Raw genomic sequence first — 19,535 nt, 5'->3', positions numbered from 1 at the left:
AATTTCCTGGCCAGATGCAAGGTAGCTGAAATAAAAGATGGAAGGCCAGTAAATGCATGCATGGTTATCTACAGGTTTATTAGCAATACTATTACCATTATTTGACAGTAATGATTATGTCAGGGATGAAGTACTCGTTACACAGATGCTCGGACAGCTTGGGAGTTCCTGCTTATTACTCATCATCTTGAATAAGATACTAAGCTCATGTTTCATTGCATTAATTGCTGTTGCATAAATAGGAAGTTATAGTACACAGACATTAGTTAACCACCAATCAACAAATGCAATACTGACAGCTTACTGAAAGATGGTAGTGATTTTTGCAACACCTTGGCTTGTTATACAGGAAATCAAGTTGTACCAGTAGGTTATTTATAGGCAGTGATAAAGCCACTCAAATTACCAGAGCAGTGCAAACTACACACGTTGCTTGGCTTTTTACCTACAGCAAAATGTACTTGTAAAACTGACTTACACGTCCTATCACCAGCTTCCTTCTAACTGATTATTCTAGTGTTCCAAATTAAATACAAATAAACTGAACTTATACCAACATTAAGGTTATTGCAAGCCGTTCACCAGGTTCAAGGGGCTCCCTCACAACATACTTGCGTTTGAGGTCCTCAACCACAAATGAAAGTAATGTGTCGAACATTTCTGGGGTCATTCTGTAGAACTTAAAAAAAATTCATGGTCCCCCTCTCTGATCCGACGCATCTGTAAGTAAAAAATATATGGTGATTAATGCAATGATGAATAATGAAAGTTTACAAGCTATAGAAAACTGCCAGAAGTAGTTCATGCACATGCCCAATGCGAGTCGTTGACGCATAAATGTAATGAGGACAAAGACAATGCTTGATGTTTGTTGAGGGAAGAATGGTTGGGAGAGGTTACGAAAAGATAAGTGAGGCACATACCCTGTCGCCCAGGAATGGGGTAGGTTAAATATAAGAGAAGCAAAGCAGGCAATGTAAATCATGCGCAACTAACTGCTTTGCTAGAAATGTGCTCAATTCTGGTGCTTCTGTGTTGCGAAGTTCCATTTTAAAACACATCATATTTGCAACGTAGAGTGTCACAAATTAAATTTTATGCTGCTCATTCGTGCTTTGAATGGTAGTAAAGCAGAAATACTTGCCCAGATGCTTTTTGACAATTGTTATGCAAAACTTCAAAGAACCACCTCAATAAGCTTGAATGCAAGTAATAAATTGATATTTTCAGTATATGCACAAAAACTCAAATCTGAAAAATCTGATATGCACAAAATATGCGCCTTGCTCCTAGTTCTCCACTTTTGCAAGTTAAGCCATGGGGGAAAAAAAGTCGTATTAGGTGGCGTGAATATCAGCCATAGTGAACGAAGTACATGTTTTGCGGGAAAGCTGTTTCTTTTCAGGTATGAAAAGGGATAAGCACCTCTGGTGCAGGGAGCAGTTGCCTAGTCTCTCGAAGCAATGGTTCGCAGATTTGGGAGCTTGCGCAAGCCTCGTCGTATTTGATTATTGTGTTCAATCAGCTTTTTTGTGCACAAGCTGGTCTAATCATGCCCCAAGAACTAGTGCTGGAGCCTTCACATTCTTTGTAAGCAATAGTACTGCACTGTACAGTTATGTACAAGGTTGCACAGTATTGTACAGTAATAAATTAGGGCATCTGCACGGCTAATTTTCTGAAAGTAAGAAATTACACTGCTAGTAAAGCTGCCAAAGGTCGATCTGAAATGGACTCGGTGGTCTTGTACGACGAAATACTTGACACAATGGGAAGGATTGCTCATACTAAATTTAACATATGCTGTTGAAATGTTGCTGGTTAAAAGCTGTCCGCAGGGGCAAAAATAAAATAGCACTTCATATTAGTCTAACACAATAATCAAAACAATGCACTGCTCAGCATGTACTGTTTGTGACATTGTTAAAAGTTGTGTAAACATCTGCTCCGAAAAATTAGACAGCCTGACACAAGATTGTGTGTATTCCCTGCTGCTGTAATTTAAAAATTATGTTGCATAGCCGATTAAAGCGCTAATTTGGTGTTCTTTTGTGGGAGTGCTAGGAGCAGTAAAAGGCTAGTTTTGACGATGCCCCCTGTCGAAGTTTTTTTTCTGACTCCTTAATCTACTGAACGCTTTCAAATCTGATCAATAGTTAAAGCGCAGTCATCCCTTCATGCGTTGCATGACATTGCTCATGAAACATTTCTTATGGCAATGTTTAACAGCGTTTTGAAAAACTGTCAATCAAGTTGATCGATTTCTCTCTAATGAAAGAGATAAGATATCTGCGCACTTTAAAAATACCTATGAGCCGATGTTATACTTACATGTTTTATGTACAACTGTGTCTAGTTGCTTAGTCTTTGAAAACATAGAACACTACCCCCTTGGTCACTATACAGGGCTACAAAAACTAGAGCAACTACTCGCACAGTATTTAAGAATAGAGTAACCCAAATTAACAAAATCAAATAAGTTGTTCAGCGTTAATCCTTGTTCCAATAGGACGCCTGTGTTTTACAGATGCTTTCGAGGCTATATTAAATGCAGAAGCATTATGTTGTGATATAATGTTTATTACACACAACGGTGGTTTGCTCACTGGCGCTACTTCGCAGGTCAACATGCACTGGTAAAAGATTCAGTGCGAAGATATAGATCCACAAATATGTCCTGCGAAATAATGAGAAACCGAGCACAGAATATTTTTGTTTCAAAAGGAGTGTACACAAACACGCACATGCTTTTAGCGGCACTCAGTGACAGTAAATACGCGAAGTCGCGAACATGAATGCACCAATCTTGAAGAAAGCCAGAAAAAGAATTACTTAACCGACAACAAGCGGCCAATTTCCGCACTTGGCATCGCGAACAATGCGCTTCTGTACAATATACATTTGCCACTTCATATAGCTATTTCACTCGAACACTCTTGTGTCGAAAGCTGGGCCATAAACAAGATAAATTGAGCCCGACGAATAGACCTCAAACAGTATTTACAAGTGCGCAGGTGTTGGCACAACCATAGCGTAGTTGAAAGGTCTACCAATACTCGAGACACGGTAGTAGCGCGTTTTAGGACAATTATTACGGGAAGAAAAACAGTAAATGGGACTCACCGCCGTGTAATAAAGCCCTTCTTCCTTTCGGTGCATGAACACGGGTCCCGCCCACCAGCGCCGGCGTCGTCGCTCTTGCCGTCTCAAAATAATGAGAAGCAGGAGCTTCTTTTTAAGCAGCAAAAGCTGCTGCCTTCTTTCCACGATGTGGCGTATGGCGTCTAGAAATAAAAAGCCCCTACTTCCCCCTCTATCATAGAATAAAGAACCCTCTATGCTCAGCTTCGCACGCCGACGCGCCGACCGCTCGTGATGTTCACGCCGATATTGCTGCCAGTTTTCTGAAGCCTAGCCTTGTGTAATTTTTCTACACTGCCCTGAATATTTTATTTAGCGTAAAACTATGCAAAAGGCATAAATATTGCATTGGAGAATACTTATGACAGCTCTTTTCATTGACATTACACAATTAGCTTAGGAGGTTTCGGGTAAAGTAAATCTGGTCACATTGTGCGACGCTGCGCTGGCGCTGGTCCGCGTGCCGCTCGTGTGGCTGGACGCCCTCTCTGGCGCCGTTCATGTGACCACGCCGGGAGACGCATCACCAAAAAAAAAAAAAAAAAACGCCGGTAAAAACGCTGAATGTGGGGCGGCCTTGAGGCGTCGTCGCCAAGCGGCGTCTGACCGCCCAGCGGATTTTACCCGGCGAGCTGCTTCATTGGAGAGGCTCCGCAATGCAACAGGCGTCGCACCGTCGGGATCAACGTAGCGACCGTATTCGCGCCTTGTCCGTTTGTGCTTCGACGCTGCGCATGTTCGCGGCCTCTCTTTGCATCTCTAGAACTTACGCTTTCCGTGTGGCACAACAGGCGTCACACTGTCAATCGATGCGTGTCTACCCAAGCTTAATCACAGTCATGTCTAGCCACCGACCTAGGCACAGCCATCTCTCCTGGCTTTGCGATGATTGTACACCTAAGCATAATAAAACAGGTAAATAGAAGTTTAACCAAGTGAAACCAAAAGTTAACCAGGCTGAACCAAGCTTTCGCTTTTAATATCCTGGATTAGCTGAGCTAAGTCACAGTCAATCTTTCGCAAATCGTCAATTTGTCCCGCCACCTGTGGTCTGTCCATGATAACTGGCCGTATGCTTCAAATGTGACATTCCTGATGAATAGACAACAAGCTTCTCGATCGCAACACTTCACCAACGCAGATCGTGGGCCGCGCTTTCCCGTTCCAATTTTCACTACGGTTATTCCGAGTGGCGGGAACAAGGCGCTTTGTGCCGAACCAGAAAAAAAAAGCACATTTCAAGCTTCGCGAGGAACAAATTAATGACATAAATGGCGATTTTCTAGGAACAGGCCTACACCAACCTTTGTTATCTTCTTTCGTTTCATGGGTTGAATGGAAGCAACCAAGGAAAGAGGGCAATTGACAATTAGGCAGTAGTGATAACTGGATCTCTAAAAAAATGCGGGTATTAACCTTATCTTTGTAGGAATACATATGATGGCAACTACTTGGGTACTTTCAAGGAAACATGTTTGTAATGCTGTGAGCTGCCTTAAGATAACTTGCTCGGAGCCTACTTTGTGAATACTTGACATAGTGCAAAAACACACTGCACGAAATAAAAAGAAAAATTTGGAGGATGCTTAAGCTTCGCCTTTAATACTGGAATGCGACAGGACTAAAAAATTCTTGACTGTTTGTCACGCTTTTCGGCACCGGCAGCTGTCTTCTGGGTGCCCGGAGGTGAGCGCCATCTGGATAGTATTGTTGCAAAAAACCGAGCGGGCTGCGTCGCTCTATGATTGGTAGAAACGCTGCAAAAGGGGTGTGTGTTGGAGTTTCCGCGTAACAGAACCTTGTTTTCTGGTATATTCAAATTACAATCCGACGCTATAGATTCTGTAGGTTGTGTATAGGTCGCACTTCACTATTTTTCTGACGCATTTTACTTTGAAGAATTCAATTCATCCAGTAACGGCTCCGTGCAACGCGGAAGGCGTGCGCGGTTGTGATTCGGAATTATTTTAGAGCGCAGCTCTTTGGCGTCCGTTCCTGGGTTTCGCGTCGTCGTCGGCGTTGTCGTCGGCCTCGTAACCAGCTCCGCCCCCCTTTCATCCCCCCAGCGCTAGCAGCGACCGACTGATACCGCTGGATGCCGCTGACGCCGCTAGAGAGTCAAGATAACGTGACTGCATAGAACACCGTCGCCGCCATGCAGAAAGAGGAGGAAAGGGTCCCCCCCCCCCCTGTTCTTGTGTGGCGGATAGGGTGCTCTTCAGTTGCCGACGCGCCGGTTATTTCACGTAGGCCCCGGCACGTCGACGAATACGTGACCACCTTCCCACGGCTAGACCTGGTTCTTAGCGCTGCGGAAGCGAGGGTATCATATTGTTTGTGTCGGCATCGGCGGCGTTGTCCCTGAAACCAACTCCGCAGCTGGGGTTGACTCACTATCGGCGTCAGCGGCATCAGTCAGTCGCTGCTATCTCTTCCCTCCTCCCTTTATCGTGTTGTCCGCTTGCTGCGCGCGCTTCTGCCCCCATCGTTTGCCGCTGGGTGTACACGCCGCCCCCCTCCCCCCTCTTCCTGCGAGTCTCCGGTTGTCAAAGCGCCGGCTCGAACTTAATTCCTTTCTTCGCTCCTCCTCCAATGCAACCCCTGTGCGGTGGCAATCAGAGAGCCAGATCGGTGGCGGCGGATCTGTATATGTGCACCGCCCGAGCCGAAATTGCCGCTGCCGTTCGCCCTGTGCGGTGGCAATCAGAGAGCCAGATCGGTGGCGGCGGATCTGTATATGTGCACCGCCCGAGCCGAAATTGCCGCTGCCGTTCGCCACTGCGAAATTATCTGCCAGTTCTTTCTGAGCCATGAGCGAGACGACCGATGGAAGTCCTCCGTCTGCTGCTGCTGCTGCTGCTGCTAAACGAGCTGCCAGAGCAGAGGCCCAGCGCCGTCGCCGTCAGAATCCAGAGGTGCGTGCCGCCGAAGCAGAAGCTTACCGTCGCCGCCGTCGAGATGATCCAGGAGTACGCGTCGCCGAAGCAGAGGCTAAGCGCCGCCGCCGAGAAGACCCTGCCGTTCGCGCCGCCGAAGCGGAGGCTCATCGCCGCCGTCGAGAGCAACCAGCAGTAAGCGAGGCTGAAGCAGAAGCTCATCGCCGCCGCCGAGAAGACCCTGCAGTTCGCGCCGCCGAAGCGGAGGCTCATCGCCGCCGTCGAGAGCAACCAGCAGTAAGCGAGGCTGAAGCAGAAGCTCATCGCCGCCGCCGAGAAGACCCTGCCGTTCGCACCGCCGAAGCGGAGGCTCATCGCCGCCGTCGAGAGCAACCAGCAGTAAGCGAGGCTGAAGCAGAAGCTCATCGCCGTCGCAGAGAAGACTCTACCGTTCGCGCGGCCGAGGCCGAGGCCAAACGCAAACAAAGGCTCGCAAACGGTGAAACAGCTTATTTGCTGCGCTCAAATTTCGCATTAGGAAGTAACGTAATCGTCGGTAATTTTTTTTTCTCAATACGACGCTCGGCGCAAGACGCTGACTACAAATTTATTGCGACACTGCGCCGGTATTGTGGCTGAGTGCCCGTACCGTGTATTCTTGAAATAAACATTTTTCTAAACACACGGCGCTCCTAACGCTATTGCGTAGAAAGGGTCTCGTGTCCATCCATTTTCATTCATGCAGTGTCTGTTTCTTGCAGTATGGCAAACATTTTGCGTGTCGTGGAGTGTCCAGCCAAATTAGATCATCCACAGCAGACTACATGTTGCAGGCTGTAAGAGTGCTCCTAATCTGATGTACGATGAAACAAGCTCTGCATTTAATAATTGGATTCATCACTCAGTGCAACAACATTACAATGACAGTTTCAGCACAAAGCGGCAATACGACGCAATGCCACAAGAAAAAAAAAGTTTCGTTTGCTTTAATGTGACCACCAAACCTCGATAAAGGCAGTTTTCTGTGCCAGTTAACAGGGTGCTGTCACAATGTTCCTGTATAAATTTTAAATATTCTAAACTTGTTCCATCATTTAAATGGTTCACGTGCATTTAAATACCCATTATTTAATGTCCTTCAAAACTTTAGACAATATCTAATGGCGTTTCCTTCAGAGTCCTAACGTATTATGTTCAAGCACCACCACAGTTTACTGTTGTGTTAACGTTACTTGACTTGGATTTCCAACATTTTAGTCAGAAGAAATTTGTCCTAATATTATTATAGCTTGGGTATTATAGCTTAGGTATGTTGCGAGCCTCTGAGCATGTTATCATGGTTGGAAGCATGGAAACAATGTTTTATGCTGAGTGAAAATATATTTTATATCCAACATGCAACAATAATTAATTGTAGACAAAATATGCGTATTGTAAACACTTTCTGCTCTGTAGGACAGAACGCAAATCTGCGGTTGGAATTCGTTAGCTAGTACCTTCAATGTATTGGGCACTAACTACTATTTGCTTGTATAAGTCAGCATAACTCTAATGCGAATGTTGATCAGAGATGAGTAGCTGAGTGTATAGACAGAGCTGTATGAATGAAACAGTTGACTCGGCCATAATTGCGTTCATAATTTACAAAGTCTCGAACCCCACTTCGGCGCACACATTGACCTCGCCCCTGATGACGACATTCCGGATGTAGTCAGAGTAACGGTGCTGTCAGTATAAAGCCAACTTTTGGAAGCGGAGTCTTCATCATCCGCAATGGTTATAAGCTACACCGCACGTTCAACATAAGTAGTTCTGCTGGGGGATGTGGCTTCAAGTGAAGTCAGAAGGAGTGGCTACCGAATGCAACGCGTCTCGCTTTCCCTGCCACATTTATTCATAATTTAACCTTTGAGACCATGGTGGTGTTGTTACTTTTTTAACTTCCTTGCATAATTATCATTATTTTTTACTTGGCAAGACTCTGGACTATACCGTTGGTTTCCGTCACTAATTTGGCCATCTCACAGTCTGTCGCCTGTACTGGTGTGCACTGATGGAGGGTGATAAAAAAGCAAACGTAACAGTGCGTTGTCCTTATGCCGTCATCTGTGTCATCTGCATAAAAAACCCAAACCGGAAATGAACTGGATTCAAAGGCAGCGTATAAGCTATAATTACCTCAACTGACTTTAATACACCAAAAGAAACCCATTTTGCAATGCTTTAATTGGATATAGCATTCATTCAATATACAGTGATTATTCGAAGTATCAAGACTACCAGTGGAATCCCTACAACCCACTAAATGGCCTGGACAACCTTAAGGGGAGGCTGTGCTCTTAATTTGTGTGCATTTCTGCATCTTTCTTCTGCCTATAGACAGGTGGTATTCCTCACTTGGCAGTCTGTGCTCCTTTTTCGGTCACTTCTAATCGTTCAGCTGCAGTGATTTTTATTTTATTCATGCAAGCTGGACGGCCCAGCATACCAGGCTAAATGTTAGAGTATACTGCCACAGAACACCCATATAAACATAGAGAAGCGAAACTGTGGATTCCCCAGTGCAATGTAAATAAGAGTAGCGGTGGCGTTGTGAACCAAAGTACATGACCTTGAGACGGCGCTTGCAAAATAAAACTAATATCACCATCATTACCTAGTGAGCACGTCTCTCTGTGTTTTGGTGTGCTTTTATTCACGTGCAAGTTGATCTGGCCCTTTTGTTTAGCGCGCCAGTAATAGGAGCAAGGTTTGGCTTAAAATAAAAACCATATGATTGTTTTTTATTCATTTTATGTGTAATGTTGTATTTACTTGGTCTTGTGTTATCTCCTTTTCTTCTACTGCTTGATCTTGACTCGTCTCTTGTGTCTGCACTGCTCGGTGTGCCTCCTCCGCTTGCAGTGCTTTGTCTGAAGACGTCGAATCATGCATTGATTGCTCTTGAATTGACGGCAGATAGCGGCGTTTACATTTCACAACCACAGCGTTGTGCTTCAAAATTAAAAATGTCCGTCACGTAAGACAATTAATGGCTCACACCCCCGTGAATCAATGGCTCATGCCCCTGTAAACGCGGCCTCCCCATTACGACGACAGCGGAGAAGTGAAATTCTACGCTGGAATGATGAGCGGCAACGGAGCCAGCTGTGGAAGACGACGACGATGACAACGAGGGACGCGGAAGCACTGGCACGAGCGCGTTCGACCGCTGACGCCGAGGGGGGCCAAAGAGCGACCAGTGGAAGACGAAGACGCTCTTGTCGTTGCTGATGATGATAGTTTTAGCAAGCTCCGACAACGAGGGTACAAGGTCCGCATAAACAGTTTCGCTGTAAAAGACACTTCAAAAAAGTAAATTTACATTGCTTATTTTCAATGGTTGAATGCAGCTCTACGTGCCCAGAATTTTCGTGTACATTAGGCGGAGTTAAGTCTTTTAGTCACTGAGTTTACACCATACAGAAACATAGTCGTCTATTTAATGGAATTCAAAGTTAGCTGACATCGAGCGAGCTTTTCTCATCGTGTTCGGTGTACCGCTAAAGCAGGGAAAATGAAGCTTCAGTAAACGATATTTATGCTCGGTTACCCTGGTATTCTAGTTTGCGTACAGTGCTGCTTGACGTGTTTCATACTATACGTCTATTGTCTGCGTTCGATGTCTTCAGCTAGATTGAAAAAAAAAACAAAACATAAAATGTCCAGTGTAAAGATGTACTGTCAGCAAGATAAGCTGTAATCGCAATGCCCCACGGTTTTGATAATATATTTATTTATTTATTTATTTATTTATTTATTTATTTAGTACATACTGCAGACCTTTCGGTCCAAGCAGAGGGGCAATAGAACGTATACAAACAAAAGAGATCAAATTAAGAACAACCAAATACAAATTTATACAAATTTTAGTCGCACTGTGTCCGTAAACTGTCGTTCCAGTCTGATACTGTTCTGGGAAAAAAAGAAAATTTAAACGTGTCAGTTCGAGCATAATAGGATGTTAGTGAATCCGGATGATACTGTCTTGTTTGCCGTGTTATTTCAGGCGTTATATGAGTCGATGGTTTAATTTCAAGCCTGTTGTTGAGAAGAAGGGAAAGGAATTCAAGTCTTAGCAGCTTTCGGCGCGATTCAAGAGTAGGTATGGAGTTTTCTGTCATAGTTTTAGAGGGGGAGTCCAGTCTTGCGAATTTAATAAATATAAACCTGACTGCCTTTCTTTGTATTTTTTCAAGACGCGCGATATTTGATTTAGTGTAAGGATCCCACAATATACATGCATAGTCTAACTTTGGTCTAATAAATGTAAAATAACACAGTAATTTCACATTAGGAGGGGCATTTTTCAGTTTGTATCTTAGGAAACAGAGTTTGGTGAGAGGCATGTAGTGTCGAGGAAAAGGAAGGTTGTGCTGATTTTACAGCACAAATTTTCTTGATATTTCTAATGCACAATTGGTAGTAAAGGCTTTGACACAAGAGGAGTACTCATAGGAAAGCGAGGACCGCTAAGGAAACAACAGTGCTTACAAGTACCTCTGCAAGTATTGTGTCAATAAACAAGGACACTGAAGAAAGATATAAATATGCCCAATTAATGCTCACGGATCTTTGAGCGACAGATCCCTGATTAACAGAGGTAAGCAAGGGAAGCCTCAGCCTGCAACGAACGTTACAACAAGCAAAGATATTTGTGAGGACCCTGACGAAGACAAGTTCCCTCTCTGAGGCTTTCCTTGTTCATCCACTGTTGATCGGCTGACTGTTAAGCCAAGCGTACTTCAGGTACATTTCAAAAGCCATTTAAGAACACAGTGTGCTCAGGTATGTAATCTACCGTTTAAAGAGAAAGAAAAATATTTTTTTGGTGATTTGTCACGTTTGAGAAGTGTTGAGTAGGCCTGTTGTGCGAACTTGCCTTTTCTAGCTATTTTTGCGTTGCAGGGCTAGCCTAGTTACTGATTTCATGCAAACTGTACATGAGTCTTTTATAGTTACCAATGTGAAATAATGTGCGTATGCATATGTAATTATGATCCCAGCACTTACCATCGTAACGACGTTCCCTTAGGTTCTGTCATGTCCTATAAATATCTTGCCGCACACACTACAAATAAGTTAAGATGGACCATTGTTGAAGAGTACGTTATGAACAACGCTTATCACATTCGCGGGCACTTACGGCACCACTTTTCCAAAGTACCATCTACATTAAAACGGCAGCTTTACAAGACTTTAATAGGCTCGAAACTTGAATATACATTAGCAACATGGGATCCAGTCGCGTTAATCTTGTTACATCCCTCGAAGTAGTACAATATAGCTCTACGCGATTCATTTTTTCTAACTGTACCGCGAGTAAAACCTCAATCAAAACTAACCTGGCAGCGATTACACTAGCTAAAGGCCGCAAAGACCCCCGTCATTCGATATTAGAGCGACAGAATTAAGGGCCCCGTATCGCGGAAAATGCGCCTTCAGCGTTCGTCGCCTAGCATCCGACATCGCTTCGGCGGAAGTAATTCCGAACCACACACACCCAACTACGCAGGCTATCTATGTGGCGCAAGGAAATTCCTGAACTAATTGAATTTCTCAAGATAAAACACGTAGAAATATCGTAAAGCACGACTTACACACAGCCTACTGGCATGATTACGTCGGACTGTAACTTGAATGTACGAGAAAATATAATTCTGTTACGCGAAAAGAAAAAAAAAGCCGCAAACCCCTTTTCCAGCTTTTCTACCATTCATAGAATGGCCATGGCCTCCCAGATTTGCGCGCGCAAATCTCTAAGGCCATAGAGCGGCGCGCCCGGTTCCTTGCAACATCTCCAGATGCCACTTGCCTCTGCCGCATCGCGGCCTACAAAAGAGGACGCGTTTCTAACAGAAAGCTCGCTTTCGTTTATTACGTTCGCCGCCAGCATTTCCCGGTAAACATTACGGTTACATAAGCGGTAGTTTCCGGAAAGCGTCAGAAGCACTCGGGATCTTTCAATGCTGTCGCGTTCCACTATTAATTCTGAAACTTAGGCGTCCTCCAAACTTTTTGATAAAATTTTTCCATCACACCACACGTCATGACGACTTCGTATTGCGGCCTCATTACGTTTCAAGCCGTGTCAATCATTGCAGCAAGGTAGGAATCGATTCGGGTTACACCAATTCTTTCTTTCAATCTTTCATGCCCCATACATGTCGAGAATCGAGCCACCTTCGCTCAAGTGTCGTAGCCATAACCGATAACAATTTCTTTTGCTGACCATTAGCCAACATTGTATAAATAGGAGAATCATTACATTAACAGAACTCCCTTTACTTGTTGGGCTTGCTTTACTCGACTACTGTGTAACCACTCCCCTCTTTATTGCCACATGGCCCGAGGGTTCTCTAAACAAAACACAGAATAATAAAGTGAAGAGTGACTGCCAGAGTTTCTTTCAACATAAAGTATCATTTCTGTAAAATTGCATTGAGCGTTTCTGAAGGCTTTAAATTCTTTGCTTTTCATGTACCAAATTAACGTTGTGAGGGAGTATGTGATACTTGGTGGTAATGCCCGTCAAGCTGATTTGCAAAGTGCAGATGTTAGAGTTTGTGCATTAGCAAATAGGACCTCGCTACATTGCTTCTGTTTTCGTCATCATGGCTAAAATATTTAGAAAAGAATCAAGTGGCGACTGAACATGTTACTTCTCCGATTGTCATATAACAACCCTAAAGCAAGTAAGCTTGTATGTCAAACTTCAGCATTCCCGCTCAATACGATACAGAACTGTAGGCTTCTGCTTTCTTGGTAGCACTAACACCCCTCTATCTGGTAAACTTGCAAACATTTCATGGTGAGGCACGTAGTTCAAGGGTACCTGTTGTCATTATGGTGACCGTTGAGCTTCTTATGATTTGGCGTGGGCAGTTTGCAGTCCAATAACCTCTCTTCTATCTGTCTTCACGTAAAGATAAATGATTAGGACATGACAAACATGCAAGGAAAAATGGTTAAACAAAAATTGGTCCAATAAATGAAGAAGCCAGGATTCCAGGAAAAGTGTTCAGAAAGATACCTTGCGAGGATTCTGGCACTGTGGTGACACATTCACTGTTGACTTGTACGTCGGGAGACGATAGAGTCCGAACGGGGGAACAAATGTGAGTAGCGTTTTCGAGACTATCAATTACTATGGCGGAAATGTGGGTGAATTCATAATTCATGTAAGTATGTAAGAACCGTGCACAAAACGCTTCATGACAGCAAATCAAAGGTGCAACATTGTTTGGAGTGTGCATTGCTTTCAGTGGTGTCCCAGTGTGGACTGTGCTTAGTGAAGCCTCGATTAGATGGTGGTGGTAAAAACCTTAATTCGTCAACAGAAAATGATTTATGAGACTAGATATGGGAAGTCATGATGGCTTTGTGAGGTGGCCGTCAGGCCATGTATTACGGCAACTTCAAAAGCCCAGCTCACGGCCCGCAGTTGAACCGCGGGTTCCTAGCTGGTCACCGCAGCCTCCCACTGCTCTCGGTTGGACAGCTGCCATTCGGCTCTAGGTTTGAGCTCAGGACATCTGTGCAAGATGTGTGCTAAATCGGCTTTGTCGGCCTCGCATAGCGTACATTCGGGGGAGTGTATCCCTGGGTAGACTATGGATAGTTTGTACGGGTTGGGGAAGGTGTGTGTTTGGAATTGCCTCAACGTCGCCTGCTGGTTTTTGGTTAAGGAATTGTCAGGGGGTGGGTATTCGAGTCTTTCGTTTTTATAGTAATGTATAATTTCGTAGTAGGTTATCATGCGCTCTTTCGCTTTTCGCAGGATCGGTTGACTTACTGCCCGGTTGACGAGTCCTCGGGCGAAATTGTGAGCCGCTTCATTCCCGGGATGGGACGAGTGCGCAGGGATCCAGATGATCTTGATCTGGCGGGGCGTGAAATGTACTTTTCTTAGAATTTGTAGCGCCGGTTCGTGGGTTCTGCTTTTGGAAAAATTACGCACTGCCGTCTTGGAGTCGCAGAAAATTAATTTGGCTGCGGTATTTGTGATAGCTATTGCTATCGCAGCTTATTCCGCTTCTTCCGCGTGCCTTACAGAAATGGTGACCGCGGTGATTGGTTTGAGGTCGTTTCCTACTACCCCTGCGGAGAAAGCGTCGCGTTCTCCGAGTTCGGCTGCGTCTACGTAGACCGCCTCTTCGTGGTTTGCATAGTGTTTCTGGAGTGCTTTGGCCGGGGCCTGTCTCCGTTTGGTGTGATACTCCGGGTGCACGTTATTTGGAATTGGGTCAACCCTGAGGCGACCTAAGATGTCTCGTGGTATGGGGCCGACGTTTGTTTGAGTGCTCTCGTACGGGATGTTTAATTTCCTTAGGATGTGTCTTCCCGCAGGTGTCTTGGTTAATCTTTCGTATTGGGCTGTTCTGTGTGCTTCAACTAGTTCGGCGAGCGTGTTGTAGACGCCCATTTTCAGGAGTCTCTCGGTGAATGTGTATCGCGGCAGGTGGAGCGCCGCCTTGTAGGTTTGTCTTATGAGGCAGTTTACCTTTTACTTCTCCGCTTTATACAGGTTGAGATATGGAAGGGAGTACAGGAAACGAATGAGCACAAAAGCCTGAATTAGACGCCTAAGATCTACTTCTTTCATCCCAAAGTGTTTGTTGGCGATGCGTCGGATCAAACGGTTTGGTTTGCTTCGCGCATGCCGTAAGTTTGTTGATAGTCACTCTGTTTTTGCCGTTGCTTTGTAGGTGCATACCTAGCATCCGGATCGTTTGGACCTCGGGAACTAGGGTGTCGTCCACGCATATTTCTATAGGGACTGAGGTTTTTGTATGGCCTCGTGGATTGTATCTCATGACGAGAAGTTCAGATTTTGCGGGGAGCACGATAATCCTATCTTTCTGGCGTGTTCTGAGACTACGTCTGCTCCAGTTTGCAGTAGGTGCTCGATCTCTCCGTCGTTCCCTTTGGTTACCCAGAGTGTAATGTCGTCTGCGTATAGGGAATGCGATGGGTTCGGTATTCTTTCGAGCAGTTGTGCCATGGATATGAGCGTGACATTGAAAAGGAGGGGTGAGAGTACCGATCCTTGCGGCGTTCCTCTGCTTTCCAGTGTGAAAGGGTTGGATGTGAGTGGCCCGAAGCGTATCTCCGCCGTCCTAGCGGATAGGAAGGCTTTGACGTAGGTGTGGGTTCGCTCGCCTACACCTAGATTTGAAAGGGCTTCCGTGAAAGCCTCGAATAGTCGAATGCTTTGTCCAGAGCCAGGATTGCTTAGGTTCGTTTGCTGTGAATAGGGTTGATGACCTCCTCCGATAGTCTGAGCATGAGGTCTTGTGTGGAGAGGTGTTGTCTAAAGCCAAGCATTGTGCTGGGGAGGAGTTCGTGCGTGTCCATGTGTTATTGCAGGCGATCTAGAATCACGTGTTCTAGCAATTTTCCCAGGCATGACGAGAGGGAGATAGGTCTCAAATTTTGTATTTGTAGGCTCTTGCCTGGTTTCGGTATGAAGGTTATCTTTGCGCGTTTTCACGCTGCCGGCAGCTTGCCCTTTTCCCAGCATTGGTTAAAGAGTTTTATGATAGCGTTGATTGATTCCTCATCCAGGTTTCGCAAAGTTCGGTTTGTGATTCCGTCCACTCCCGGGGCAGAGGATATGCGGAGTTTGTCTAGTGCCGCCCTCACCTCTACCCGTCGTTATTTCCTCGTCCATTTCTGGATTCGGAGGTCCTTTGTACTCGAGAAGCGTTTCCTTGTCGGAGGTATCTACATATCTGCTCCTGACTTCGTCGAGGAGTTCGTCGTCTTCGAGGGGGCGTTCGTGTATAATGCGGCCGATGTTCTTGTTATGTGCCGTCTTACAATTTTCAGGGTCTAGGAGGTACCTGAGTAGGTGCCACGTGTCTTTTAGGCCCAGTTTTCCATTCATCTGGTCACATGTTTGACCCCATTGTTGTTTGACCAGCTCTTGTGCGTGGTGTTCTATTTCTTTAACTAAGCGAGTAATTTTGAGCTTCAGTCTTCTGTTGTTTTTGTTTGAGCCATCTCTTTTGAAGGCTTTCGTGTGCTTGCCACATGTCTAGTAGTCTGTTGTTTATTGCGTGTGTTTCCGCTGCGACTGGTATGCTTTTGGTTGCGGTTTTGAAGTCCTTGCCTAGCTGTTCAACCCATTTGTCGAGGTCACCTATGATGGTGGGTTCGTCTCGTGCTCTGATGAGTCTAAATTTGTCCCAGTCGGTGATCGTGATCTCTTTGCTCTCTTTCTTCTTTAGCGATGTGGCCGGGATGGTGGTTTTGATTATATAAGGATCGCTGCCTAGGCTACAGGTGATGTTCCTCCATTTCCCTTCTCCCACGTTCTTACTGAGCGTGAGGTCGGGGCTGGTGTTCGTCTGCACACTGTTTTCTATTCGCGTGAGTTGTAGCGGATCGTTCAGTAATGTTAGGCCTTCGTCTTGTATGTAATTCCATATGGCGGTGCCCTTCTTGTTGTTTATTTTGTAGCCCCAGGCCATGTTCCGGGCGTTAAAGTCACCTACTATTAATAGCGGCTTGTGTCCACAGATCCTGAGCGTTTTGTTAACTGCCTCTATTATCGGGGGGTGGTTTGATCTGTGGGCGCTATATACGCGGAGCATAAATAGACCCGCTTGCTCTCTTTTCTGGGAAATTATTTCCACGAGGAGGCAGTCCGCATCCTTCGTGTCAATTTCGTGTTCGACAGCGGACAGGTTTCTGTGGACAAAGACGGCCGCACGCGAGGTCTACGCGCCCGTTTTTTCGTATGTTTTATAATCTCCGAGTTTGGCTTTAGTTAGTGTTTCTTGCAGTGCTATGATGTCCGGAATTTTCAGCTTGTCTAAGTTTTGGATGTAGAGTTGTAGGTTCTCCCGCTTTGGGCGGAAGCCCTTGCAATTCCACTGTCATATTTTGATGTCCTTAACGTTTTCCTCCATATTGGTTTGCTCTTTGTACCTGAGCGTTGATGAGACCGGAATTGGATAGTGACATCGCTGCAAGTTGCTCAGCATGATCTGCGAGTTGAGTTTGTATCGTGGCTACGGTAGCCTCTGTTTGGCTTAGTCTGGTCTCCAGGGCGTCCATGCGCCCGTTTAGCTGCGTAGCTAACGCGCTAATTTGTTTCTTCATGTCTGCCCTGATTCTGTCTTCGGTTGCTGCCATCTTCTCCTCCATGCGATCAAGTCGAGTGTTCATGCTTTGGATTAGGTGAATTACATCGTTTAGGGTGGGGCTTTCCGCGTCTTTGACCGTTTCGATCGTTCTCTTTTTAGCCGTGGGGCTTCGTTGTGGTGACGAGGCACGCGAGGATGCCGCGGAGGGGTGTACTGAGCTGTTGGGTCTCGTAGAAGGGGTGCGTTGTTTTGAGCTTTGTGTTTCCTTCTGGGGGGAGTTTCTACCCTGTAGGTTTACAGTGATTTCCTCAAGCTCTTTCATTGTTTCATTTTGTCTTTCAATCATAGCCCTGAGCTCTGCGTTGCCATCTCGCTTTCGGGAGGTCTGCGGTTTCCAGCTCACCTGTTTTGGGCATCCTTGACTGTCGGCTTTCGGGGGGGGGGGGGGGGAGGAGTAAGGAGATGGAGCGACTCCGACTTCTCCAGCGTCTTTGACTGGAGTTGGACCTTTCCCGGCTCCTGGAATGGTGTACTCTGCTGCCTTGTTGTTGTCCGCGTTGCCATTGGCTTTCGGCGGGCTTTCTTCCCTTGTATTTGGGTCTGTCGAAGCGGGCCTTGCAGATTCTGGTGCCCGTGAAATGGTCTCCGTTGCACACGATGCATTTTGGGGTGCAGTCCGGTTTCTCCTTGGCCGGGTGTTACGTCCCGCAGTGGTTGCATGGGTTGGTCTTTTCCCTCGGGCAGACGTCGGCTCTGTGTCCGGCCCGTCGGCAGTTAAAGCAGGCTTCCGTTTTGGCACGGAAGGGGTAGCACGAGTATAGTCCTCCGAACAAACGGATTTGGCTCGGTACATTTTGGCTTCCACTAAAGGTTATTAGTAACGATGAGGTCTTACCTAGCCTTCTTGCATCTGCAATTTGGCACCCTTTGTTGAGGTCCTGGATGTCTTCGAGGATTTCCTCGTGGGTTTGGTCTTTGAGCACGTTGTAGGCGATTCCCTTGATGGCTTCGTCCGGGGCCGCAATGTATGCATTGACAGGGTATATTTCGCGCAGGCTCGTCTGCGACGCCGCGCTAGGTCCATCTGGTCGATGATTATGAGGTTTTGTAGACTGACGTATTTCTTGACTCTCTCCGCCGATGGAGAGCTCACGGCGAAAGAATTATTGGTTGGGTTGACACGCACCTGGTCTTGCTTTCGAGCTGTAGCGATGTCCGTGTTGGACCCCTGCATACCGTTTGCAGGAGGGTGGTGGCCGTGTGGGAACGGAGATCGAGGCCTCCTTTCGGTCTCAAAACCACCTTATAATCCGTGGCCGGGAGGCGAGGAAGCGGACTCCTTCTTCTGATTGTTGGTCAGCCAGCGGCCGATTTCCCTTTCTCGGCGGCCTTGCCGTTGCCGTCGCCGGTCGTGATGGATGACGCAAGCGGCGTCGAAGTCTTCTTAGGGTGGATGAGGTCGTGGGCCTTGGCGGCAGAGGTCCAGAGCTTTTCGTTGTTGTACTCTTCCGGGAAGATATCCTCCCCATCCATGGTACACTCCATTCGGGCTCGGCGGCGGCGGCGGCGGCGGTCTTCGCTGGCGCTGGCAGAGAGAGGCCCTAGTCGAGTTAGGCCTAAAGTAGACCCGGCTCGACTGCGTGCGGCTCTGGGGTGAAGTGCCTGAAATCTGGCTATGAGCAGGTCTTGTCTCCAAAAACGTAGCGCTTAGGTGCACAGCTCCCTCACTGACTTCGGTGTGATGTTCCCGGGTCGTCGCAGTCCGTAATGTTGCCGAAAATTGGTCGAAACTCGGCAGCCCAGGCGAAACGCGTCCGCACAGCTCGGTGGCAAGATGGCGACCTCGCTTGGTCATATGAAATGTTTTTCAAGAAACTAGGTAATAAACAAAGCAATTTTATTATGTGTCAACTGCAAATAAACCAACTATATAACCGGAAGTACATATGCAGTAACGTGCACTGAATTTATCGCATTGTATCATTTACACAGAAAGTGCGAAAGCTATTCATTATTTATGCTGTACACCATGTTAAATATTTTAGCAACGTGGCAAAATAACAGGAGCCTGATTTCAATTGCCTTTGATGAGCAGTAATTTGAGAATTATTATTTTCCACTTGTGAGAAGTGACTACAGGAATCCAGTTTAACCACCTAGCAGGCAAAAAGAAATCAAAGTTGAAGATGCGAAGCAGTGCCTTTTTACTCTCCGGTACACGCATCCAGATGCTGCAAGGTGGTGTTGACCCGCCGTGGTTGCTCAGTGGCTATGGTAGATTTAGGTGCACGTTAAAGAACCCCAGGTGGTCGAAATTTCCGGAGTCCTTCACTACGGCGTGCCTCATAATCAGAAAGTGGTTTTGGCACGTAAAACCCCATAATTT

This window comes from Dermacentor andersoni, chromosome 11, assembly GCF_023375885.2.
Source record: "Dermacentor andersoni chromosome 11, qqDerAnde1_hic_scaffold, whole genome shotgun sequence".
NCBI classification, from domain to species: Eukaryota; Metazoa; Arthropoda; class Arachnida; order Ixodida; family Ixodidae; genus Dermacentor; species Dermacentor andersoni.
This window is presented reverse-complemented; position numbering follows the sequence as displayed.